The 26,642-nt window shown below is 47.4% G+C and overlaps 1 protein-coding gene across 22 annotated transcripts in view; it reads right to left on the bottom strand.

Annotated features, from left to right (window-relative positions):
• Nucleotides 1-13,352, bottom strand: part of LOC140429166 (teneurin-3) — a 3,593,949-nt gene extending 3,580,597 nt beyond the window's left edge. For 13 of the 22 annotated variants that reach the window (XM_072515806.1, XM_072515811.1, XM_072515810.1 and 10 more), the window contains exon 1: nucleotides 13,262-13,351. The gene's annotated coding sequence lies outside the window, so the exon portion shown is untranslated. Of the gene's footprint in view, nucleotides 1-13,261 lie in introns of all 22 variants that reach the window. The other 9 variants (XM_072515815.1, XM_072515834.1, XM_072515818.1 and 6 more) reach the window with 3 other exon arrangements.
• Nucleotides 13,353-26,642: the final 13,290 nt, after the last annotated feature.

Raw genomic sequence — 26,642 nt, 5'->3', positions numbered from 1 at the left:
CCACAGAAACAGGCTCCTGTCTTACTATCAGATAGTTATTAAACATGGCTAATATTTATGCTTCAGCCAGCAGTACTAAAAAACAGATTATCTGATCAGTACATTATAGCTGTATTAATTTTCTGTCGGGTTCTTTGGGACGGACAAAAGTTATGAAAGGTGAATATTTTTCCTTCGTTCCAAGTTGTTTTTAAATGCGGATTTCTTTTGCAAAGATAGGTGAAGATTAATTGGAAACAAAAATGGAGAATGCTGGAAAAACCCAGCAAGTCTAGCAGCACCCGCAGGCAGAGAATACACAGCCAATGTTTTGAGTCCCTTTGACTCTTCATCACACCTAAAGAGAGGGAACATATGTCGGATGTTTTCCTGTAGCTGGGAGAGAGTGCATCAAGATGTAGCAAACCCAGCTTCAAATTCCTAGGTGTGTACATCACCAACAATCTGTCCTGCTCCAACCACAACCAAGGAACCACAACAGGGCCTAAACTTCCTCAGGAAACTAACAAAATAAATAAATATTCGCTTATTGTCACAAGTCGGCTTCAATGAAGTTACTGTGAAAGGCCCCTAGTCGCCACATTCCGGCACCTGTTCGGGAAGGCCGGTACAGGAATTGGACCTGCGCTGCTGACCTTGTTCTGCATTACAAGCTAGCTGTTTAGCCCACTGTGCTAAACTAGCAAGTCCACAGTGACCCTTACCAATTTTTACAGATGCACCATAGAAAGTATCCTATCTGGCTGCATCACAGCCTGGTATGGCAACTGTTCAGCCCAAAACCATAAGAAACTACAGAGAGTCGTGAACACAGCCCAGTCCATCACGCGAACCTGCCTCCCATCCATTGACTCTGTCCACACCTCCCGCTGCCTTGGGAAAATGGACAGCATAATCAAAGACCCCTCCCACCCGGATTATTCTCTCTTCCAAGTTACAATAGAATGAGAACACAGACCAACAGGTTCAAAAACAGCTTCTTCCCCACTGTCACCAGATGCCTGAATGACCCTATTATGGACTGAACTCATCTCATCACACATCTTCTCTACTGAGTCATACTACACTCCGTATGCTTCACCGGATGTCTGAATCTATGTATTACATTGTGTATTGATGTATGTCCTATGTTTTTCATGTATGGAATGATCTGTCTTTACGCAGAACAATACTTTTCACTGTACCTCGGTACACATGTCAATAAATCAAATTCCAATCCAATATGTGTATTTGATGGAGAGGGGGCAATGTTTCTGTTTAATATTAATCTAAGATGTTGTTCTATTTCAAGTTTATAGTTCATTTTTTTGTTATCGATATTTTAAACCTTAACTTATTCAGAAATCTAATCCATTCACTGATCTTTCGTTGAATTATTACCATTAAATTATTCTTTGCTGTCATCTTGCAATAAAGAAAATAATGGAGAAGAGATCTGATATAAATATATTAAGTATGTTGAGAAAGGAGAGTTCAGCAAGGCTGGGACACTAGCATCCTGACAAACTTAGTAGCAGGATCTTATTAACATTTTCCCAACACCTGACAAAGTTTTTTTTTCTTTTTACATTTAGAGTACCCAATTATTATTTTTTCCACACGGACGGTGACCCGGGGCCAGGATTCGAACCCGGGTCCTCAGCCCCAATGCTATCCACTGCACCACATGCTGTCCTTAACACCTGACAAAGTTGACAGCTTGGTCAGAGGCTGAGAGGAAAATCTATTTGGCTCAAGGTCTCATGTGAGAACCCTTTCTGGAGGAGACTAGAGGAGCACTCCGGGCCCTCGAGTAATGCTGGAAGAAACACTTACCTTGTGGAGCTTGCAGCTCCCATCTCCCTGTCACTGCCAAGTTCTCTGATTCCCTGGGAGACCTCTGAACCAACGGTGAAATCATTCTTCCAATTGGATTGTGCGAGCCTGCCTTAAATACGTTAGTTATGTGTTGAAATATTAATAATAATAATAATAATAATCTTTATTGTCACAAGTAGGCTTACATTAACACTGCAATGTGAAAAGCCCTGAGGCGCCACATTCCGGCATTGTTGAGTACACATTTCACATCTTAATCTCTTTAATCCCACTCCCTGATCAATTCCAACTCATTGTGAGGGCATTAGTAATGATGTCTAAAGTCTGTAAAACCTAATTTTTCAAGCTTTCCTAAGTTCTCAGAAGATTGATCAGCCTTGTGACTACACTGTATTTGTCACATTAATTCTCCCTGTACCTTGGAATAAGCAAACCTGGACACAATGTTCAAAGTGCACCCTGACCAGAACATTATTTAGTTTACTTGTCAAGTCCTCGAATTTGTATACAATGTAGGAAAATCGGACGTCAAATTTGGGGCCTAGGTCAGGTAAAGTAGCCAAAGGGCCCGATGACCTGACATAAAGGTTAAAATTGGGTATTTTCTAAATGGTGAAGAGACTTGAGGTCCTGGTACGTAGGTCATTAAAATGCTTTGAACTTGTGCAGAAAACAATAAAATGGCAAATGGAATGCTGGTCTTTATACTTATAGGAGTAAGATTGAAGTGGGTTGAGGTCAGACTGCAGCTCCAAGGGGATGGTTTAGCACAGTGGGTTAAACAGCTGGCTTGTAATGCAGAACACGGCCAGCAGCGCGGGTTCAATTCGCGTACCGGCCTCCCCGAACAGGCCCCGGAATGTGGCGACTGGAGGCTTTTTACAATAACTTAATTAAAGCCAACTTGTGACAATAAGACAATAAGTGATTATTATTATTATTATTAGTTGACCACACCTGGTGTACTCCAGCAGTTCTAAACATCACACCTTAGGGAGCATCTGCTGGTCTTGGAGGGCGGTTTTACGATGGAGGGCTTATTGTTCTCCCTGGGCCCCAAAGGCTAAATTACGACGAGGGATTACACAAACTAGGGTTGTTTAACTTGCAATTTAGAAGGCTAAGAGGTGCTTTGATTAAAGTTTTCACAATATTAGAAGGAACAGAGGGAGAGGATTGAGTTGGAGAGTCTAAGACTATGGGAGATAGCCTGAACATTACAGCCAGACCTTGCGTAAGGAAGCACCAACATGCAAAGGATGGTAGAAACTTGGAACCCTCTTCTGCAAATGTCAATTGATGCTTGACCAATTGTTAATTTTGAAACTGAGGTTAATAGGTTTTTGTCAGCCAATAGTATGAAGAGATACGGTGCAAAGTTGGGGGACTGGATTCTCCAATTGTGAGGCTATCTCCTCATGCCGGCGTGGGAACAGTGGACTTTTTACGCCCTGGTCAGGGGCAGAACATCAGGGGGTGGGCCTCTGGCAATGTCCTGAGGCTGTCGGTACGGCACGCGGCTATTTGGAGAGTATGCCGCTTTGGAGGGGGCGGAGCATCGCGAAAGGGGATTCTCCGGCCAATCACCGAACGCGATTTTGCCGTTGGCGACCAGAGAATCCCGCCGGGATGTTTGGAGTTAGGTTGCATCTCAGCCATGATTTCACTGAATGCCAGAACAGGCTTGAGGGGCTAAATGGTCGTATTGATTCCTTTCCCTCTGTATACGATTGTTTTGCCTGCGTAAATCAGTGTTCTTTTAATCTGAATGAAATAAAGCTATTTAATAATACACCATTTACGTTGCCCCGGTCTCTTTCTATTACATCTTGGGCTATTTCCAATATCATTCATGGGAAACGTGTGTCACCCATTTTCCCTTCATATCTACAGCTATGTCACATTTCATCTGCCATGTATCTACCCAATATCTAAACAAATTGTACTGAGCCCAAAGAACAAGCAGTGGGCCCTTGTCACTATATTTTGAGTTGCTGGTTATATTTTGTGTGCTTGACTGTCATCTTTCTTGATGTTGGAATGTGGTCGAAAAGCATTTCACCAGCTGTTACCATATATTCATCAACAGATTTTGCACTCTCCAATTTTGATCATTTTACAGGGTGCTTCTGAATCCAAGCCCTTGATACCAATGAGAAATAGAACTGGTCCTAATATTGAGCCCTTCGATGCCCCACTCTGTGATTATGGGGAGGCGGTGGAGTAATGGTATTGTCACTGGGCTGGTAATCTAGAGACCCAGAGTAATGCTCTGAAGACCCAGGTTCAGATGGTGATATTTGAATTGTATATAAATCTGAATTAAAAGTCTAATAATGATCATGAAATCATTATCGATTGCCTTAAAACGCCATCTGGTTCACCAATGTCCTTTAGGGAAGGAAATCTGCCGTCTTTACATGGGGCTCGATTCTCCGCCGGCGGGATGCTCCGTTTTGCCAGCAGCCCGGGGGTTTGCCGACAGTGTGGGGCTGTCCCACAATGGGAAACCCCATTGACCGGCCGGCATAACGGAGCATCCCGCTGGCGTGCTGAAACAGAAATGTGGCGCGGCAGGGTGGAGAATCCCGCCTCTGGTCTGGCCTCCATTTGACTCCAGACCCTCAGCAATGTGGTTGACTCTTAACTGCCCCCTCAAGGACAATTAGGGATGGGCAATAAATGCCCACATCCCATCAACAAATTTTTAAAAATTCACCTCTGCCGCAGTGTTGCTTCTTTAAAAGTCACCCATTGTTTTTTTTATTTCAGCCAGTTTCTTATGCATTCCGAGGAGGGACTGCACTGTTAATACTACTCCGATTGAAGATATACCCATTTCATTGCTTCTTTCACTTACCCATTTACTGCTTCATAAACCTTTATGGCAGGATATAACCTGTGCCTCAAGCTAGTGAAATGCTTTTTTTCCCGCTATCGTCCGGGCCATCAAGTAAAATGACAGTCAAGCACACAATATAACCAGAAATCCAAAATATAGTGACAGTGGGCTAAGTACAAATTATCCAGATATGGGGTAGGTGCAGCAACTATAGACCATGGGTGAGCAAGAACTCAGTGACAGGAGAGTCCCGAGATATTGAACTTGAACAATTATTGGAGTAAAAGCCCAAAGCACATGAAATTTATCTCTGATATTTAAAGACATCCTTGTGAGTTTGACCATTGGCAAAAGTTTTTGTATTTTTCCGTCAGTGAACACATCCTGCTCAAGTTCTTGCATTGCATGGTACCTAAACCACATGGACTGCAGCAGTTCAACAAGGCATAGATCATAGATTCCCGACAGGATCCCGACAAGACTAATAACCAAACTCTGCAACCTTGGACTTGACCCCTCCCTGTGCAGCTGGATCCTTGACTTCCTCACCAACAGACCGCAATCTTCAGGACGGGCAACAGCACCTCCTCCACATTAGTCCTAAACATCGGGGCCCCTCAAGGATGTGTGCTCAGTCCTCTACTGTACTCCCTGTACACACATAACTGTGTGGCAAGATTTAACTCCAACTCAATCTAAAAGTTTGATGATGGGTGGGCCTGTGGTGGGCCGTATCTCAAACAATGACGAATCAGACTACAGGAGGGAGATAAATCACTTGGTTGCATTGTGTACCGAAAACAACCTCTCTCTAAATGTTGGAAAGACCAATGAACTGATCATCGACTTCAGTAAGCATAGCACGACACACGCTCCCGTCTGCATCAATGGCCCCATTGCTCTGCGTCTTCCCTGCTTCAAATATTTATCCTTTTTTTTCAAAGATGCAAAGATCATGCTCCCTGTGGCAAAGCATTCCATATTTCAATAACACTGTACACAAAAAGATTTGTACTGAAGTCTCCCCACACTCTCAATGATAATATTAAGTTGATGATGGTTTGTGCATGGGTCTGATTATTACCCAACCCTGCCAAAAGTTGAAATTTGTCTTCACATTCTTTGAATTACCGGATGCAATGCCATGGCTGCTGCACTGGTTGTATTAAAATCTCATTACACAGGATTTTAGCCATTCCCACAGGCGGGATCTTTCGGATCCCATCGACAGCGACCCCCAGGCGAGTGTTCCCGGTGGGGGCTGGTGCAAACAATGGGGATCCCAGTTGACAGCTGGTCTCGCTGCCGGCCAAAGGTTGGCCGGCTGCACCGCCGTGAAACATGCCGTGGGGTGGGGGAGATGGGGAAGCAGGACATCCACATTGTGTTGACTTGGTCAAGCAGAAGTCGCAGAACAGCAGGGCTGAAGGAGTAGGGATGCACAAGTGAAAAGTGAGGAAAGTGGTTGGGAATAAAGAAGAGAAAATAAGAATCTACAGAAGACCTCTGAAAACAAATTCTGAATGATGAGCAAAAGGAAGAAGAAACCGTATATTAGAGAACAAGAAGTATAAACAATTCAGTGGAATCATGCAGTGTCTTTCTTCATCCTAGTTTAAGTATTTTAAAAAACTTTTCATGAAATAAGAACATGGGGCGAAGTTCTCCGGAAACGGCGCGATGTCCGCCGACTGGCGGCCAAAACGGCGCAAATCAGACGGGCATCGCGCCGCCCCAAAAGTGCGGAATGCTCCGCATCTTTGGGGGCCGAGCCCCAACCTTAAGGGGCTAGGTCGGCGCCGGACGAATTTCCGCCCCCCAGTTGGCGGAAAAGGCCTTTGGTGCCCCGCCAGCTGGCGCGGAAATGACATCTCCGGGCAGCGCATGCGCGGGAGCGTCAGCGGCCACTGACGGCATTCCCGCGCATGCGCAGTGGAGGGAGTCTCTTCTGCCTCCGCCATGGTGGAGACCGTGGCGGAGGCGGAAGGCAAAGAGTGCCCCCACAGCACAGGCCCACCCGCGGATCGGTGGGCTCCGATCGCGGGCCAGGCCACCGTGGGGGCACCCCCCAGGGCCAGATCGCCCCGCGCCCCCCCCCAGGACCCCGGAGCCCGCCCACGCCACCTTGTCCCGCCGGTAAGGTAGGTGGTTTAATTTACGCCGGCGGGACAGGCATTTTAGCGGCGGGACTACGGCCTGGGCCGGAGAATCACGCGGGGGGGCCCGCCAACCGGCGTGGCGCGATTCCCGCCCTTGCCGAATATCCGGTGCCGGAGACTTCGGCAACCGGCGGGGGCGGGATTCACGCCATCCCCCGGCGATTCTCCGACCCGGCGGGGGGGTCGGAGAATCTCGCCCATGGTCCCACATGGCAAACCAGTTAAAAAAAGAAAGGTAATGAGATGAAGGGGAAATGCAGCAAGCTGAACACAAGATTGACTCAGGAGTAGGAAACAAAAGGTAATTGTTGACGGGTATTTTTGCGACTGTGAAGGCTGTTTCCAGTGTGGTTTTGCTTCCCTGATTAGAACCATAGAATCATAGCATTTCTACCATGCAGAAGGAGGTCATTCGTCCTGTTGCCTCTGTATTCGCCCTCCAAAAGACCCCAGGTAGGCCCGCTCCCCCACCCCACCCTCGTAATCCCATCTAACAAATTACTGAGTTAGATGTAAAAGTAGGAATCGTGATCAACAAGTTTGCAGATGACACAAAAATTAACGGCATGCTTGATAGTGAGGGGATGGCTGTAAATCACAGTAAGGTATCAATGGGCTGGTCACGCAGGCAGATAAGTGGCCAATGGAATGCAACCTGGAGAAGTGCGACGTGATGTATTTGGGGAGACCATACAAGACAAATGATTGCACAATAAATGGGGCGATACTGAGAGGTGCCGAGCAACTAAAGGATCATAGAGTCATAGAATTTACAGTGCAGAAGGAAACCACTCAGCCCATCGGGTTAGCACCGGCCCTTGGAAAGATCACCCTACTTAAGCCCATGCCTCCACCCTATCCCCGAAACCCAACCTAACCCTTTGGAAACTACGGGTCAATTTAACATGGCCAATCCACCTAACCTGCACATCTCTGGACTGCGGGAGGAAACCGGAGCACCCGGAGGAAATCCACGCAGATACGGGGAGAATAATGCAAACTCCACACAGTCACCCAAGGCTGGAATTAAACCTGGGTCCCTGGAGCTGTGAGGCAGCAGTGCTAACCACTGTGCCACCGTCCCACTATTGGATCTAAGACTGAATCTCCATATATCCCTGAAGATAGTAAGTTCAGCCGATAAGATGGTTAAGGAGGCATACGGAATCCTTTCCTTTATTAGCTGAGCTATGCAATAAAAAAGTAGGGATGTTATGCTGGAACCATATATTAGTCTAACCCCGAATTGAGCACTGTATGCAGTTCTAGTCAGCTCATAACGGAAAGGACGCAATTGTATTGGAGGGGGCACAGAGGAGATTTACAAGGGTGATGTCAGGACGGGAAAAATGCAGCCTTGAGGAAAGATTGGATTGGTTGGGGTTGTACAAAATTGTGAAGAACCTGGATAGAGTGGATGGGAAGAGTAATTTACCTCAGCAGAGGCCAGTGATGAGGGCGCATAGATTTGTGACTGGTTTAAATATTCGAGGGGAGATGAGGAAACGTTTTTCATCCTGAGGGTTGTAGGGATCTGGAGCTCACATCTTGAAGGGGTAGTAGAGGCAGAAACCCTCAACTCATGTAAAAGATGTTTGGATATGCATCTCGATTGCCGTAACCTGCAGGGCCTCTGACAAAATGCGGGAAAGTTGAATTAGGCTGGGTGGCTCATTTTGTCTGTGAGCACTGACATGAGGGCCAAGTGGCCTCTTCCTGTGCCATAAACTTTCCATGATTCTAAGAATAACTGGGTTCAATTTGCAAAGTTTCTCAGATCTGCTCATATGCTTCCAAACATTGAACCTCCTAGTTTCATTCCTTAAATGCTATTAAAGTCTGGGAATCCTCCCAGTCAGATCAAAGTGTTTGGTGTGGCTAAACCTATGTTCTAATCTGCTAGATGTCTGCCTCCAATAAATGTGTGTTGTGTGATATACCGTTTTTTAATCACTAGAATTCAAAATGACATGCAATAACATTTTAATGCACAAATAAAGGAATTAATATGAAATAACGGTTGGCTGTTTATGCTTTCCATATAAAAGCGGACACTTATGGAATTGAACCCCAAAATGAATCAGAAGAAAGGATCCCAAAATAACATGGAAATATAAACAAATTTGATGCAACCATTGCAAAAGTGACAAGTTTTCAAAAGTATTATATTTGCAGCAAGGCACTTTGGGACATCCTGATGTTGTGATAGGTGCTTTTTAAATGCAAGTTCTTTCTTTATCACAGGCCCGTTGTTAAACTCTACATGGTAGTATGGTCCTATCGATATATATGATCCTCCTACTCACCATGAGCAATACATATGGGAGATCAGATAATATAAACAATGTAGAGTATGTAACATAAAAACTTTTTGTGCATTCCATTGTAGTAGGATGTGATGGTGCGTGTCGTGCCATCATATTTGTGTGACAAACTGAAAAGGCCCCAACATCGCTGATATACCAATGAAGAAGATAGGTCTTCTGTCAAAGAAGATGCATCTCCAGGAAAATGCTGAGGCTGGAATATGGACCTCCGCAACAGCACTGGAATCTGGAAGCTTCACCTGTAGATGCTCCCCCTAACCCACTGCTGAGGTATTCTGCGGTCCAACATTGCTGAACTCTGGAGGCAGCCCCAGTCATTGTTCAGATGAGTCTTGATTTCTGCACATCACAATGTTCCAGCCAGGTTCTGGACTGGCGTGTTTTCCCACTAGCATCACGGAGAATCGGGGGCAAAATTTTCCCCCAACGGCGCGATGTCCGCCGACTGGCGCCAAAAACGGCGCCAATCAGATGGGCATCGCGCGGGCCCAAAGGTGCGGAATGCTCCGCATCTTTGGGGACCGAGCCCCAGCATTGAGGGGCTAGGCCGGCGCCGAAGGGATTTCCGCCCTGCCAGCTGGTGGAAATGGCATTTGTTGCCCCGCCAGCTGGTGGAAATGGCGTTTGGTGCCCCGCCAGCTGGCGCGGAAATGCGCGCATGCACGGGAACGTCAATGGGCGCCGACAGTTTCCCGCGCATGCACAGTGGGGAGAGTCTCTTCCGCCTCCGCCATGGTGGAGACCGTGGCAGAGGCAGAAGGGAAAGAGTGCCCCCACGGCACAGGCCCGCCCGCGGATCGGTGGGCCCCGATCGCGGGCCAGGCCACCGTGGGGGCACCCCCCGGGGTCAGATTGCCCCGCGCCCCCCCCAGGACCCCGGAGCCCGCCCACGCCACCTGGTCCCGCCGGTAAATACCAGCTTTGATTTACGCCGGCGGGACAGGCAATTTCTGGGCGGGACTTCGGCCCATCCGGTACCGGAGACTTCGGCGAGGGCGGGGGCGGGTTCACGGCAGCCAACGGCCATTCTCCGACCCGGCGGGGGGTCGGAGAATGACGCCCCGGGTGCGGGTGGAAGGTTACAATTGGGACTTCATCTGCATCCCATCAGCGGGATGCAAATCAGTTTCATAACAACCTCCAACGCATTCCCAATCCATCATGGTGCGCACCAGTCGAAGATCCTGTAGGAAATTCACACCAGCGTAAAATCGATTTCTGGACTCCTGTCGAATTCTCCCCATTGCCCACGATTGAATCCATTGGCGTTGCCATGGGAGAATTCAGCCCTATCATTCTGCAAACTTGGTACTCCAAATAACAGGGGCAAAATTCTCCCCCAACGGCGCGATGTCCGCCGACAGGCGCCAAAAACGGCGCCAATCAGACGGGCATCGAGCCGGCCCAAAGGTGCGGAATGCTCCGCATCTTTGGGGGCCGAGCCCCAACATTGAGGGGCTAGGCCGGCGCCGGAGGGATTTCCGCCCCGCCAGCTGGCGGAAATGGGGTTTGTTGCCCCGCCAGCTGGCGGAAATGGCGTTTGGTGCCCCGCCAGCTGGCACGGAAATGCGGCGCATGCGCGGGAGTGTCATCGGGCGCCGACAGTTTCCCGCGCATGCGCAGTGGGGAGAGTCTCTTCCGCCTCCGCCATGGTGGAGACCATGGCGGAGGCGGAAGGGAAAGAGTGCCCCCACGGCACAGGCCTGCCTGGGGATCGGTGGGCCCCGATCGCGGGCCAGGCCACCGTGGGGGCACCCCCCGGGGTCAGATCGCCCCGCGCCCCCCCCAGGACCCTGGAGCCCGCCCACGCCGCCTGGTCCCGCCGGTAAATACCAGCTTTGATTTACGCCGGCGGGACAGGCAATTTCTGGGCGGGACTTCGGCCCATCCGGGCCGGAGAATTGAGCAGGGGGTCCCGCCAACCGGCACGGCCCGATTCCCGCCCCCACCCAATCTCCGGTACCGGAGACTTCGGCGGGGGCGGGATTCACGGCGGCCAACGGCCATTCTCCGACCCAGCGGGGGGGTCGGAGAATGACGCCCTAGGTGTCATTAAAAAGCTGTCCTTAAATGTGCAGACAATGCAAGCCTTTTAACAAAAGATAGATGTATCTCTAAGAAGGCTAGATCTTTAGATCTTCACAATATATTCTGACAGTAGTTGGTATCAACCTTGCAGATTTGACTGCCTTCTTGATATTTACTCGATATTTCCTGACTGTAAAAGCTCTAAGTTAATGTATTTTAAGTCGAATGCAGAGACCTGAACATAAAATAGACATTTCCATTACATTTCCCTGCAAACATTCCTCACATCCACTAACTGTACAGGAATAGTAGACAATGTTGTAAAGAAAGCATATTGAATGCTTTCCTTCATTGGCAGAGGTAGAGAATTACGGACTGAACTGATCTTTCTCTGTATCTTCTCCACAATTGTAGCACCAGACTTTATATGCTTCACCTGTATCTATGTCCATGTATTTACATTTATCATATGTCCTAAGTTTTTCATGTATGGAACGATCTGGCTGTACTGTACGCAGAACGGCACTTTTCACTGTACCTTGGTACACGTGACAATAAATCAAAATCTAAATATATGAGTTTAGCTGCAAGATGTGGTGGGTAGTGTGATCACTTGTACCAACTTAGTTCCTTTTATTTTGCTAAGATATGTCTGAGTATTTTTTTAAATGATGGTCATTGTTCACATATGCAGTTCAAAACAATTACAACCCTAAGGTCCTTTTAAACTAAACACAAACAACTCCATCAAGCAAATAGGAAATTAAATAACTCAGATGCTACGCAATTACTTTGACGTGTTCAATCCAAGTTCATCCAAGAGAAGCATACAAGCCTTCGTCTTTTTACTTGAGATTTGCATATCCCAACATCAACCATACAATTCAACACTGGGGGCTTCAATGGCTTAAGGTCAAACATTTTCCTCTGATTTGTGCAGATGTCATTGCTAGATGGTGATACCCAAGTCACAGCAATATTAAAACTTTACAAACAGCAATCTTTTGTATGCCCTCAGTGCTTTCTTATAAAAGAACCATAGGTCCTTCAAATGAACCCAGGAAAACCAATAAACTGGGAACAAGAGGTAGCTGTGGTTTTATTGTACTTAAAAAAATAGTTTAATTTTAAAAGGTCCATAAATCTGAGTCATGAAGGGTCTTCACCTGTGACATCAACCTATCTTATTTTTTTCCATCCGCATTCTCGCCTCCCACGTTTTGTTTTGTTCAATGTTCTAAAAATCTTTAGGTTTTTACCCTCATCGTTTACCTTCTCAAAGTGCCTCTGTAGTCTGATTTTTTTACAAGTAACTGCACAATTGCTGGCCGTCAACTTTCAGACACCCACAAAAACATCTGAAGCAGTTTAGAACAGAGACAGGGAAATTCTCCTTAACAGATGATCAAATGGGCCAGTAGAATGATGGCAGGACATTGAACGGATCCAAAAAACAAGAAGGTGGAATTATGAGATATAGCATTGAGTCTCCGAAAATGAATGGCCCAAAAGGTCTTCTTCCATAACCGTTTAATTCGATTTCCCGCTTGTTAGATTTTGGGATCCTCAATAAATTCCATTCAAAATAATAGTTTCTGAATTTGTTCGACAAAAGACAGTATCATATTTAGTTGTAAAATAATAATAATTCATTACATGGACCTCACAATAAAAAGACCAGAAGTCTAGGTTAATTAGCCTTAATGCCTGAGACCATTAGTACTGTCTTGTTTAAATGGACGGAAATCTTATTAAAGTGTTTTGATTGTTAAGTTTCAGTCAGTCAGACTCCATGGGAGAACGTTCATGGCCAAATCTGCAAATTTATTTCATATTAAATGTAAAAAATGAACTCATTTGTATTGAAATTAATTCATTTTGTAAAATATAGTAGTTGCAGAAGGCTTTCTTAAAGAGCATTAGTATCACATGATCGGAAAGTGGGATTGCATGATGCATTTAGTAAGAAACATTAGAGGTGGGTGATTTTACAGAGGAACAGTATATATTATAATAGATGGTGGATACCATGATCTTAGAGAAGATTTCACTAAAATAAAGTGAGAAGGAAAGAGGAGCACACTCACGCTTTGCAGTACGTAGTCACCAGGAGGAAACCGTCACCGCAGTTAGAAAGCTAAATGTTTCAGATTTTCCGTCTCTGTCGCAGTGGCATCTTCGAAGAAATTGCTGCAATTATAGCAAACAAAATAAGAAAGGATGATCACCGGGTGCACAATATCCAACCAGAATCTGTATTCTCAGTTCAACACAAATCTCCCTTACTTACACCGTCTCTGGTCGCACTTATCCATGTTTATTAATAAGCAGTGGCTATTTGTAAATCTCATGTTAAACTCCTGACATTAAAAGGACCATTGGCTATGATTCCACCAGACATGGACAACTTGCAGGAAGTGGCTGAACCCACAGACAGAAATATACCCCAAAAGCACGGCATAGATTTTGCTTTAGTGAAGTCTGAGAACTAGGTACAAGTTTCATGTCATTTGATAATCATAGCAGCAGTAAGATTGACAGAATTAGGAATCGTGCTCAGAAATCAAAGAAAAACCTGGAACCTTAGCATTCAATACTCGCAGTTTAAAGTTGCAGTCTCTGTCCCCCAATAATCTTCTCCACTGCCATCGCCTTGAATAATTTGTTTTCATAATCATTTTTAAAATCACGGCCGACCCTCCCCTATTACTCCAAATAGGTTTTATGTGAACACATTTATTCAAAATCTCAGCAGATACGACAAAAACTCTCAACACCATCACCGTCCATTAAGATAGCTATTCTTCTAGTAACATTTCCAAACCAAACTTGCTTCTGCAAAGCACCTGTGTCCAGGCAAATTACGGCAATTAATGTACAGGCAATATATTTGAATATGTTATGGTGCCTGATTCAACAGATGACAATTCAAAAGAAACTATCCAAAACATTTTTGGTTCCGATGCAAACAGAAAACTGCCCGCTTCCCCACTGGGCCATCTGTCACTTGTTCTTTAGTTTTGCTTTCACTGAGCATTGACCTTTATTCGCGCATTAACTTGTTCTGATATCGTGGGCTGGATTGTCTGATTTTCAGGTTTATACAGATTTTCAGGTTATGTCGCAAAACTCCAGCCTGCCCCAGCTCTGATCCTCCGGCTGGTGAGGGGCTAGCAGCCGTGCCACGTAAAATGCCCGGCCTCCATGACAAAACGGGCCGGAGAATTGCCGAGTTTGTGGCCGCGCACGCGCAAGGTGACGACCTGCAGCTGTCGCGTCGTACAACATGGTGCACGCCATGTGCAGACCCGACCTGCCAGATAGTGCCCCCCCTGGACTCCCACTCGCCACCCCCTCACCAACCCCCACCATTCCCCCCAGCCCTCGCCGAAACTCCCCCAGCCAGCCACATGGCTCCCGTCCGACTGTGGCGGCGCTGGACAGTCGGGTTCCCGACCGCTGAGACCAGAACCGCACGGTCGGGAACTTGGCCCATCGGGGGTGGAGTATTGTGGGAGGCCTGCCGATGATGCGCCAATGGATGAGATGATGGCATTTTGGTGGGGCCAGAGCAGGACGGGCCGGTGTCGGAATCCATTCTCTGCCCAATCACCAATCACGATTTCGGTATCCAGCTACGCAGAATCCAGCCCAATGTTCTCCTGCCAGAGCTGATTTGCACCAGTTTTACGATCCCCTTCCAGTTGTAAAGCCAGATGCAATTCAGTATTCAACACCATGCAAATTTATGCTTGGCGTGGAATACAAGAGATTCCCAGCGGTCTTGACTCTGTAGCCCGATAAAGAGGTCCCACGTCTGGCCACCACCCCCTCCCCCTGCACCGCAAATTGGCCCCGACACTCCCACCGCAAATTGCACCAGGCCCCCCACCACCACCAGGCAGCAACCCCACCTCCCAGAATTGCCTGGGTACCTCCCCACCCCCAAGTACAGGGTGACCCAACCTGCACCCCTATCCCAGGGACTCTTGTTAAAACTGGGCCTCCCCAGGATCCCTGTAAAATAGGGACCCCCTTATTGCTGTAATATGGGACTCCCCAACAGGGGCCCATGTAATAGAGGGATTCTTAGGCATGTCTGTAATAAGAGGATCCACCCAGGGACTATGATAGGGAGAGCCCCCCACAGGGACTGATTTAATAGTGGAACCCCCAGAGGAACCGGTAGAATCATAGAATCATGGATTTTACAGTGCGTAGGAGACCATTCGGCCCATCGAGTCTGCACCGGCCCTTGGAAAGAGCACCCTACCTAAGCCCACACCTCCACCCTATCCCCGCAGCCCAGCACCCCACCCAAATGTTTTGCGCACTAAGGGCAATTTAGAACGGCCTATCCACCTAACCTGCATATCTTTAGACTGTGGGAACAAACCGGAGCTCCCGGAGGAAACCCACGCATACACGGGGAGAACATACAGACTCCGCACAGACAGTGACCCAATCCGGGAATCGAAACTGGGACCCTGGAGCTGTGAAGCAACTGTGCTAACCACTGTGCTAACGTGCTGTAATAGGGAGACCTCCCATAGTGACCACTGTGATAGGGGGACCCCCAAAGACACCCCTATGATAGGAGGACTCCCCATAGAGATCCTTGTGATAAGGAGGTACCCCACAGGGACGCCTGAGATAGGTGGACCCCCTGACTAAAGAGACTTATCAAGGGACCCCTAAATAATGGGATCCCCCCCCTCCAGGGACCCCCTGATTATAGGGACCCCTGCAGGGACCCTCTGACTAAAGGGAAACCCTCAGGGATCCTTGACTAAGGGAACCAGAACCCCCCCCCCCCCCCTGCCAGAAAAGAGTGCCCTGCCTGGAAGCTAGAGAGCAGTCCGCAGTCCAGACAGGGACAGAGGAAGCATTATAGCTATAATACTTAGCTTGCAGCTCCATGTGTCCATTCCTTGAAGGAGAGCAGCTGTGGCTGCCACTGGTTCCCACAAATCCACTATCTGCAGGCCATTCATAGCTTTAGTGTCCTGGTCTGTGGTTGACAGCTTGTAAAAACCACCTGCAGCTTTGATCCATTCATATCATTTCACAGTTGTGGCCTGTGATGGAACCCCAATGTTTGTGAACATTGCCCACATCAAAGAACGTAAGTGCATTCCAAGCATGTGATTTGACTGCATTTACCTCTAGAATGCTTTCCACAGCCCCTGTCTGGACTGCTCTCTAGCTTCCAGCCAGAGTTTTCTTTTCTGGGGTAGGGGGAGGTTAGTGGGTGGGGGGGTCCCTTTAATCATGGAGGCCCATGGTGGGCGGGTCCTTGTAGTTAGGGAGTTACTGGGAGTCCCTTTAGTCAGGGGGCCACAGACGGGCCCCTTTAATCAGGGGGTCCCTGTGGGGGTCTCTCGATCACAATAGTCCCTGTGGAAGGTCCCTCTATCACAGTGGTCCCTACGGGGGGGACTCCATATTATAGGGGACCCAATGTGGGGGGGGTCTCCCTACTTGGAGGTGGGGGAGGCGACCAGCAATCCAGGAATTGGGGGCTGCTGTGCAGAGCGATGGGGGTGGGTGGGTGGGACAGATTTGTGGTGCGGGATGTGGTTGGGTCTCGGATGGGTCTCTACCATTGTGGCCCTGGTGTGGTGGACCTCGTGGTGGGCCAAGGGGGCAAGTGTTGCGGGGACTGGAGAATCATGGGAGGGCGGAGCATATGGCGCCGGGTCCACTAAATAGATGCAAATGGGTCATTACAACCCATTTGCATTTATTTACATGCTCCTGCTAGTGTGCAGCATAGGGTTCGTTAATGTCGCCAGCGGGAGATCGGAGCACAGCATTTGGGTCTGCGCCTGGCACTACCCCGATTTTGCTCCGAAGCAAGATTCGCCGTCCCATCGGGGAATGCATTCCAGGTGTCCCGGAGACAGGTGTCCCTGTGGGGGGGCGAGGGGGGATCCTGCACCGGGCTTCACTTGGAATGTGGGGTGGCCCGCGATCGGTGCCCACCGATCGTCGGGCCGTCCTCTCTGAAGGAGGACCTCCTTCCTTCCACGGCCCCGCAAGATCCGTCCCCCATCTTCTTGCGGGGCGGACTTAGAGAGGACGGCAACCACGCATGCGCGGGTTGGCGCCGGCCAACCCGCGCATGCGCGGATGACATCCGTTATGCTGCGCCGGCTGCGTCATCTATGCGGCGCCGCTTTTACGCGGGCGACAAGGCCTGGCGCATGTAGATGACGCGGCCCCGATACTGGCCCATTGTCAGGGCCTGAATCGGTCGGGACCGGGGCCGTTCCGCGCCGTCGTGAACCTCGACGGCGTTCACGACGGCGCGGCCACTTCGGCGTGGGAGTGGAGAATCCCGCCCAATATGTTTATTGCATGAGGAAGAATGTTATGCAATCATTTCGATAGATGAGCATATTTATTTGAAAGGGATTATGACCTCCTGAAACAGCAGAAGAATTTAAAATGCACTGATTAATGTCTCCATTGCTGATAGTGTACAGCTCGATTGCAATCCTCGAATCTTTCAGAAAACTGTTAAAAATTATCTGCACTTTAGATACCCTTACCTCGATTGTTCTACTTGCAGACCATTCTGTTTAGTTTTCCCTCTGCAAATACCATACAGTCATCTATTAATCAAGTTCAGAAATGACTTCCAATGGATCAACAGTTAGCCATCACAACACACTGCGTTGACACATCAGACGTGCATGCTTGGGTGACATACAACAGGAACCTATTGCAACAGATAGTTAGCCATCCGCCATGACCTTCAGGAGAGATGGGAAAATTAAAATGCAAAGTATATTTGATCCTCATGGGGGCGGCATAGAGGGTAGTAATCAGCAGGGAGTTTAGTCTTTCCTCAATTAGCATCAGTATAAGAAGTCAGTCCTGCAGTCTTGCTATTAAAACAGGAACTACAGTTTAAGATTTCAACCTGGTTCAGTTCAGAGTGTTAGCAGGCTGAAGACCCAGACCAGGTCTGACACTGAGAAAAAGTACATTTCTAATCACGGTGGGTTATTACAGGCGCAATTTTCTGATCCCACCGACGGCACACCCCAGCTGCAGGTTTCTAGGCGGCGTTGCGGGGCGGGGTGTGGGGATTCAATGGGAAATCCCACTGACAGCAGCAGGACCAGTAGATGCCACCACTGGCCAACAGTCCGGGGCACGCCACATGCGGGGAGATGAGACAATCTCACTTTAATACCAAAGTATTGCCCTCACACCAAGTGACTTTGTAATGCAGGTTCAGTGGGAGTGTGCTTAATGTCACAACCCCATATCCAAACAGTTTTTCCTCAGGTAACATTTCCAAAAAAGGCACAGCTTATGTTGCAGTCAAAAGAGATTAGTTGGTTATTTACATGGAGCAGAATTCTCCGTCCCGCCATCCCTGTTTTCCGGGGCTGCACCTCCCCCGCAGGCAGTGGATTCTACGTTTTGGCAGCCGGCCAATTGGATTTCCCATTGTGACCATCCCACATAGTCGGGAAGACCGCGGGTGTGGGTGTGCTGCGGATTATTCCATCGACGGAGAATCCTGCAGTAGATTGTTACTATGTGTGAGGTACATCACAAAAATTCATTGGGTGAAAATTTACGGATCCTCCCACCGGCGGGATCTTCCGATCCTGCCAAGGCAATGAAGCTTTGAATGGTTTACCGCATTTTCTGGTCACACCTCTGCCATCACGTGATGGGGCCGCAAAACTCTGACCAGTGTTGTGTGTGTATTGTGTGCTGTATATGCATACACACATCTGTGCATCTGCAAAGTAGATTAGGCTATGTCTGAATCTGAGGAGGTCTACATTTTAACTTCCTCCTCCACACACACCCTTTTTCCTGGCATAAACGTCCCTGTGCGACTGAAAGAAATAAGAAAGAAAGAAAATTTATATTGCACCTTTCACAGCTGCAGGATGTCCAAAAGCACTTGCTGATGCACACTTGCACAAAACACAACCAATGAAGTACTTTTGAAGTGCGCTTATTGTTATAATGTGGGAACGACTGAACAAATTTTGCACAGCATGTTCCCAGCAATGTAATATTGACCATATCATGTCCTCTTTAAGTTTGTAAATAAGTCTTCTGTGATATCAGAGCCCAATGTAGCATTTATGCTGAGGCCTCAGTGGGTCAATAGTGATGGCTTCTTCCCACAAGCCTTGTACTTCCAACTCCCCCATCCTTTCTCTGACATTGGCCTCACTGGCTCGGCAAGCATTTTTACTTCCCAATCTCTAACTGCCCTTGAAAAGGTGATGGTAAGCTGTCTTCTTGAACCACTGCAGTCAATGTGGTGTAGATACACCCACAGTGCTGTTAGGGTGGTAGCTCCAGAATATTGACCCAACGACAGTGAAGGGGCAGTGATGTAGTTCCAAGTCAGGTCGGTGTGTGGCTTACTTAAAGGGAGAATTGCAGGTGGCAGTGTTCCCATGTGCCTGATGTCCTTGGCTTTCCAGTTGGCAAAGGTCGTGGGTCTGGAAGGTGCTGTCGAAGGGACCTTGTTGTGTTGCTGGGAACAAGAGCCAGAGTCGGAAGATTATTGTTTCAATCCTTGTGGGCCAAAATAAACCTCTTCTGGGCCTCACAATCAAACTTGGAGCCTCCCATTTAAAACAGACCTGGTTGCAAAAACTCTAAGAGGTTTAGCAGCATTTTGTGGAGGGAGAAACAGGCTTCATTTTTCAAGTTGAAAATGACTCTACCTCAGAACTGGAACCGGTTTGCGGTGACAGCCTCCTGTCACCCAATTTTAATGGGCTGGCAACAGCCAACCTTGCAGCCATTTTCCTTGGAAATCTGGCCAAGAGCATGCTAATGGCATTCAGCCCTCAGAATCAGCCGTTCCTGCTTACTTCAGCTCCAAGTTGCTATGTTCCTGCCCAGAAGTTAAATTTACTAAAATGAGCGGACTTCTCTTCTCTAAAGCTGGTAGAAAATTCTTTCATCATTAGATGTTGCAGGAAGTACTTCATAAAGTGCATTAAGTAACATAGAAGCAAACCTTAAGAGTGGGGAAATCATCTACAAGTAGAGTTTAGCGTGGCACTGAAGTAGCATGAATGAGATTGATGAGCAACTGTAAGGAATTAACAATTTAAAAAAAAACACTGGCAAATAATTATTTTTGCAGGCATTTTTAAAAAACATTTCCATGCCGTAGAACTTTTCCGATGGTGGAGTTTCCCTCTCTGTCACACGAGAAGTTGGCGGGAATGCGTTTCCCGTGAATTAGGCATGCCCTGCTCCCATTTAACACTCCCTCACTGTCATGATGAGGAGCAAAACACCTTTCCAGAAGAAGCAGCAAAAGGAAGCATTTCACGGAACGTTCTGTAAAATTCCTCCCTGACTCCATCAGGCAATCAGGTAAGCCCTGCGAGACTGTGGTGGTACACAATATGTGACAGGGTTAACTTAATTATGGGACAGATTGACCTCCCGATGCATTCCTCACTCAAGAACGTCTCAAGCTTTTCCTTAAAGGAGCTGTGCTTCCAACATGCTGAAACTAATTATGTATTCAGATTTAAGACGCTTATTCTACTTTGACTTTAACATTTACTGGAAGAATAGCAGAGCAAATAATTAGTGTGCGATTGGGAACACTAAAATTATCCTTCTCCTCAAAATACAAATATTTCTTCCAGTCTGGAGCCAACCAATAACGCAATAAGGTTTGATTGTTACAAATCATAGCTGCCTAATTAGACAGGCTTTGTGTGTTGCAATCTATCCACATGCAGCTGATGCCACAGATGTTATGCACAGGAGAAGTCAGTCAATTGGCCTCAGGCTTTGTTTAGTCTGGTGTTGTGTCATACTGACATGGATAATTTAATAGCTATAATCACTTCTGTAAAATGAGATGACTATAAAATTGCACCCAAGACACAAATATTAACCCTCCAGGCCAATGGCATTTGTTTAGATTCAATAAATAAACTCATTTTGACATTACAAACTTTGTTTCTTCTTCCCAGTGACTGGAATAGTAATTTACAGTGAGACTCACAAGATGACTATTATTCTTTCAGGAAACAAAATTGGCCAGCGCGGTACGGTGGCACAGTGGTTAGCACTGCTGCCTCACGGCGCCGAGGACCCGGGATCGATCCCGGCCCCGGGTCACTTTCTGTGTGGCGTTTGCACTTTCTCCCCGTGTCTACGTGGGTCCCCACAACCCCAAAAGATGTGCAGGGTAGGTGAATTGGCCAAGCTAAATTGCCCCTTAATTGAAAAAAAAAATTGGCTACTCTAAATTTATCACAAAATGGTTGATCAAACCCATTTTGTAACCACAAATCTATGCTCTCCTTATTTCTACTTGACCAATAACTTTGCTCGTGTCCTCTAATTACTAAATCTAATATACCCCATTCCCATTCAGTGTCATATTCTCGGCCCCCTCCATTTTCCTTGTATACGAGTTGCATCCTTGACATTATTCACAAACACAGAAGCTAAATCCCTATTTACTAATTCTGTTCTCCACCCAGCTACTGTCTCAAGCTGAACCTGAGTGTTCATAACCCATTTGAACTTGAGCCCAGCTTCCAAACCCACACAGTAGCACAGTGGTTAGCACTGCTGCTTCACAGCGCCAGCAACCCAGGATTAATTCCCGGCTTGGGTCACTCTCTATGCGGAGTCTGCATATTCTCCCCATGTCTGTGTGGGTTTCCTCTGGGTCCTCCAGTTTTGTTCCACAGTCCAAAGATGTGCGGGTTAGGTGGATTGGTCACGCCTCATAAGGTCCAATAGTTAGGGGGGTTGCTGGGTTACGGGGATAGGGTGGAGGTGTGAACTTAGGTAGGGTACACTTTCAGGGGTCAGTGTAGACTCAATGGGCCAAATGGCCTCCTTCTGCACTGTAAATTCTATGGACTATCAGGCCAGGTGGCTAAACGTTTGGTTGAAGAGGTAAGTTTTCAGGGAGGTCTTTGAAGGAGAGAGCACACAAACAAAGCCACATAACCTTGTACCTTATCCAGGATAAAACAGCCCACTTGATTGGCACCCAATCCACCACCTTAAACATTGACTTTCTTCACTACTGACGAACAGTGTGTACTACTTACAAGATGCACTGTAGTAACTCATCAAACTCCCTTTGATAGCACTTCCAATTCCCATGACCTATGCCACCTAGAAGGAGATGGGAGTAGATGCCAGGGGACACCACCACATGCAAGATTCTTTCCAAGTTCCTTACCATCCTGACTTGGAAATATGTCACCGTTTCCTTACTGTCGCTGAATCAAAACCCTGGAATTCACTTCCTAACAGAGCTGTGGGTCTACCTACACCCCATTAACTGCAGCGGCTCAAGAAGGCTGTTCACTACCACCTTCCAAAGTGTGTTTTGGCGGTGGGTAACAAATACCGTCCGAGTCAGCAATGCCAACATCACGTGAAAGAATAAATGTAAACAACTTGAGATGTCTTTAAACCTACTGTTATTATTGAAATTTTCCAACTTGGTTTCTGAAAATGAAATTAAAAGGAACTCATACTTATATTCCATTTATTTTCTCATTACCATTTATAATTTACAATTTCACTCCCTTGCTTTCTTTTAAAGATATTCTTTCTGAGTTAATAGGAGTTCTAAAGAATAAACTACAATCTGACCTTCAATTACTGCTCTACCCAGTGAGGAATCAAATCAGCAGTACACCGTGTAATGGTCATTCCTGGGAGTCAGGGAGGTGCGGTAATTTTAACCCACTAAAATCATCCAGGGGAGGAGGAAATGGGCAGGACCAAATTGGCTGCCCATGTTATACCCAGCCTGATTTTGTTTTATGATGAAGTCAGTGGAAAAATCAAATCAGGCAGGAAGAAAACCGGGGGGTTGATCCAAACCTGCCAGCTTCCATTCAGGTTGATGAAGTTAATACCTGCTGGCGTCCCAGTAGGTGAGCAATCTGAGTTTATCATAATTAGCCATAGCCCACAGGGCACCATAGGCATCTCCCTCCTTTAGGGAGAGACAAGTTGTTGCAGAGATTGACACTCAAGCACACGTCAAGCATGGCACAAGGTAAGGAGGAATCTCTCCCTGAATTACCTCAGCCAGTACAGGGACTGAACATGTGCCATTGGCAGGAAGCCTGGGAGACATCACCCTCATTTTGAGGGACCGAAGATGATGATGAGAATCTGAGTTTGAATACAACTAGATTCGTAAGACTGATGTTTAGGCATCTCAATTGAAACCAGTTCAGGAATCCCAATTTACTTTTGGACAATGCTGTTTTATAGAACCATCGTATCGCTACAGTGCAAAAGGAGATCATTCAGCCCATCAAGTCTGCACCGACCTTCCGAAAGAGCATCCTACCTAGGCCCACTCTACCACCCTGGTTCTGTAACCTTGTCACCCCACCTAACACTTTAGACACTAAGGGACAATTTATCATGGTCAATCCACCTAACCAGCACATCTTTGGACTATGGGAGTAAACCGGAGCACCCAAAGGAAACCCACGCAGACACGGGGAGAATGTGCAAACTCCACACAGATCGTCACTCATGGTCGGAATTGAACCTGGGTCCTTGGCGATGTGAGGCAGCAGTGCCACCGTGCTGCCCACAATTTCAATTCACAATTTTAGTAGAATGCCACAGGATGCATGATATGAGAAAAGACTCGTGCAGTAAACAAGGAGTTTTATTTTGCGGCCATTTGAATTAAATCTGACCTTGACGTAGTTGCTACTGACAGAGTGGCTGGAACTGGAAAATGTTCCATTCCTCAATCTCCTTCGACTCGGTGAGGATAGAAACACGCAATTTTAAAAATTGCATCGCTCAGGTGCAAGCTGACAGAAGTCAAATAGTTTGGCAGCGTTAATCTAGAATGATCTCTACACTCCCATGTGTAGCACTTAGTTAGCAAGACAGAAAGATACGAAGGACATGGTTGACTGGCAGTGAGAGATCTGATTTAATTTGAAAAAAAAAACAGAAGACAAAATAGAATCATATAAGCAAAATTGTATCAATAAAAAATAAATAAAATCACCTTTCCAGGAAGAATATGAAGACTGTAAATTGCAGATTAATTCCATGCTGTGGTGTGTCTACCAAGTGAGGAGCTGCGTCGAAATGTAAGTCAGAGATTCAGAGAATTAATCCTATATCTGATCTGTACTACCTTCAATCGTGGTTTGAATCACAGGAATAATTTTCCTCAGATTTGATTGAAACAGTCAGAATATGAAAGAAGAACCTTGGTGTAGTTTTGGGGGGGATTTATAATTAGCCCAAGCTGGTGCCATGCAGAGTGATAATGAGATTAACCACATACACTTCATAAGGCAGCAGGTATAAATGAAAAATTAAACACCCCTGATTCAAATTTGAAATTTCAAATGTTGGGAGGGTGGGGAAAAGGCAGAGACCATCAATGAAACATCGCAAATGAGCTGACTAATTCTGAGTGGTCTTGTACCTCGTATCTATCAAAAAGGTTCTCTACGTTGAGGAAGAAAATAAAGCCCACTCGAACAAAACTCGATCAATCCCAATTTTGAAATTTTCAATGGATCCAGCTTCAACAGCCTTTATGAGCGCGGGTTCCAGATTGCCACTACCCTTTGTATGAGAAATGTTTCCTTACATCACCCCTGAATGATTCCCTCTTGATTGGGATCACCTCACTGGACAGAATAACTTCTCTCTATCAACATCTCTATCTCACTCTTCAATCATCTGAAACAACTCAGTTACATAAGACCATAAGACATAGGAGCAGAATTAGGCCACTCGACCCATCGAGTCTGCTCCGCCATTCAATCATGGATGATATTTTTCTCATCCCCATTCTCCTGCCTTCTCCGCATAACCCCTGATCCCCTGATTAATCAAGAACCTATCTATATCTGTCTCAAAGACACTCAGTGATTTGGCCTCCACAACCTTCTGCGGCAAAGTGTTCCACAGATTCACCACCCTCTGAATGAAGAAATTCCTCCTCATCTCTGTTTAAAAGGATCATCCCTTTAGTTTGAGATGGTATCCTCTGGTTCTAGTTTTTCCGACAAGTGGAAACATCCTCGACACATCCACTCAATCCAGGCCTTGCAGTATCCTGTAAGTTTCAATAAGATCCTCCCTCATCGTTCTAAACTCCAACGAGTACAGACCCAAAGTCCCCAACCGTTCCTCATACGACAAGCTGTTTAGTCCAGGGATCATTCTTGTGAACCTCCTCTGGACCCTTTCCAAGGCCAGTACATGCTTCCTTAGATACGGGGCCCAAAACTGCTCACAATACTCCAAATGGGGTCTGACCAGAGCCTTATACAGCCTCAGACGTACATCCCCGGTCTTGTATTGTAGCCTTCTTGACATGAATGCTAATATTGCATTTGCCTTCTTAACTGCCGACTGAACCTGTACATTAACTTTCAGAGAATCATGAACAAGGACTCCCAAGTCCCTTTGTGCTTCTGATTTCCTCGGCATTTCACCATTTCTAAAATAGTTTATGCCTAAATTCCTCCTTCCCAAGTGCATAACCTCACACTTTTCCACATTGTATTTCATTTCTCACTTCATTGCCCACTCTCCTAGCCTGTCCAAATCCTTCTGCAGCCCCCTTGCTTCCTCAATACTACCCGTCCCTCTACAGGGGCGAAATTCTCCGGTATCGGCGCGATGTCCGCCGACTGGTGCCCAAAACGGCACAAATCAGTTGGGCATCGCGCCGCCCCAAAGGTGCGGAGGCATCTTGGGGGGGCCGAGCCCCATCCTTAAGGGGCTAGGCCCGCACCGGACTAATTTCCGCCCCGCCAGCTGGCGGAAAAGGCCTTTGGTGCCCCGCCAGCTGGCGCGGAAATGACATCTCCGGGCGGCGCATGCGCGGGAGCATTAGCGGACGCTGACGGCATTCCAGCGCATGCGCAGTGGAGGGGGTCTCTTCCGCCTCCGCCATGGTAGAGACCATGGCGAAGGCGGAAGGAAAAGAGTGCCCCCACGGCACAGGCCCGCCCACGGATCGGTGGGCCCCGATCGCGGGCCAGGCCACCGCAGGGGCACCCCCCGGGGCCAGATCGCCCCGCCCCCCCCCAGGACCCCGGAGCCCGCCCGCGCCACCTTGTCCCGCCGGTAAGGTTGGTGGTTTAATCTACGCCGGCGGGACAGGCATTTTAGCAGCAGGACTTCGGCCCATCCGGGCCGGAGAATCGAGGGGGGGGGCCCCGACAACCGGCGCGGCGCGATTCCCGCCCCCGCCGAATATCCGGTGCCGGAGAATTCGGCAACCAGCGGGGACGGGATTCACGCCAGCCCCCGGCGATTCTCCGACCCGGCGGGGGGTCGGAGAATCTCACCCCAGATCTTTGTATCATTTGCAAACTTAGACACATTGCCTTCAGTTCCCTCTTCCAGATCATTAATGTATATTGTGAAAAGTTGTGGTCCCAGCACAGACCCCGGAGACACACCACT

This window comes from Scyliorhinus torazame, chromosome 9, assembly GCF_047496885.1.
Source record: "Scyliorhinus torazame isolate Kashiwa2021f chromosome 9, sScyTor2.1, whole genome shotgun sequence".
Classification (NCBI taxonomy): Eukaryota; Metazoa; Chordata; class Chondrichthyes; order Carcharhiniformes; family Scyliorhinidae; genus Scyliorhinus; species Scyliorhinus torazame.
Note: the sequence above shows the minus strand (reverse complement) of the source record. Positions and strands in the feature narration are given on the sequence as shown.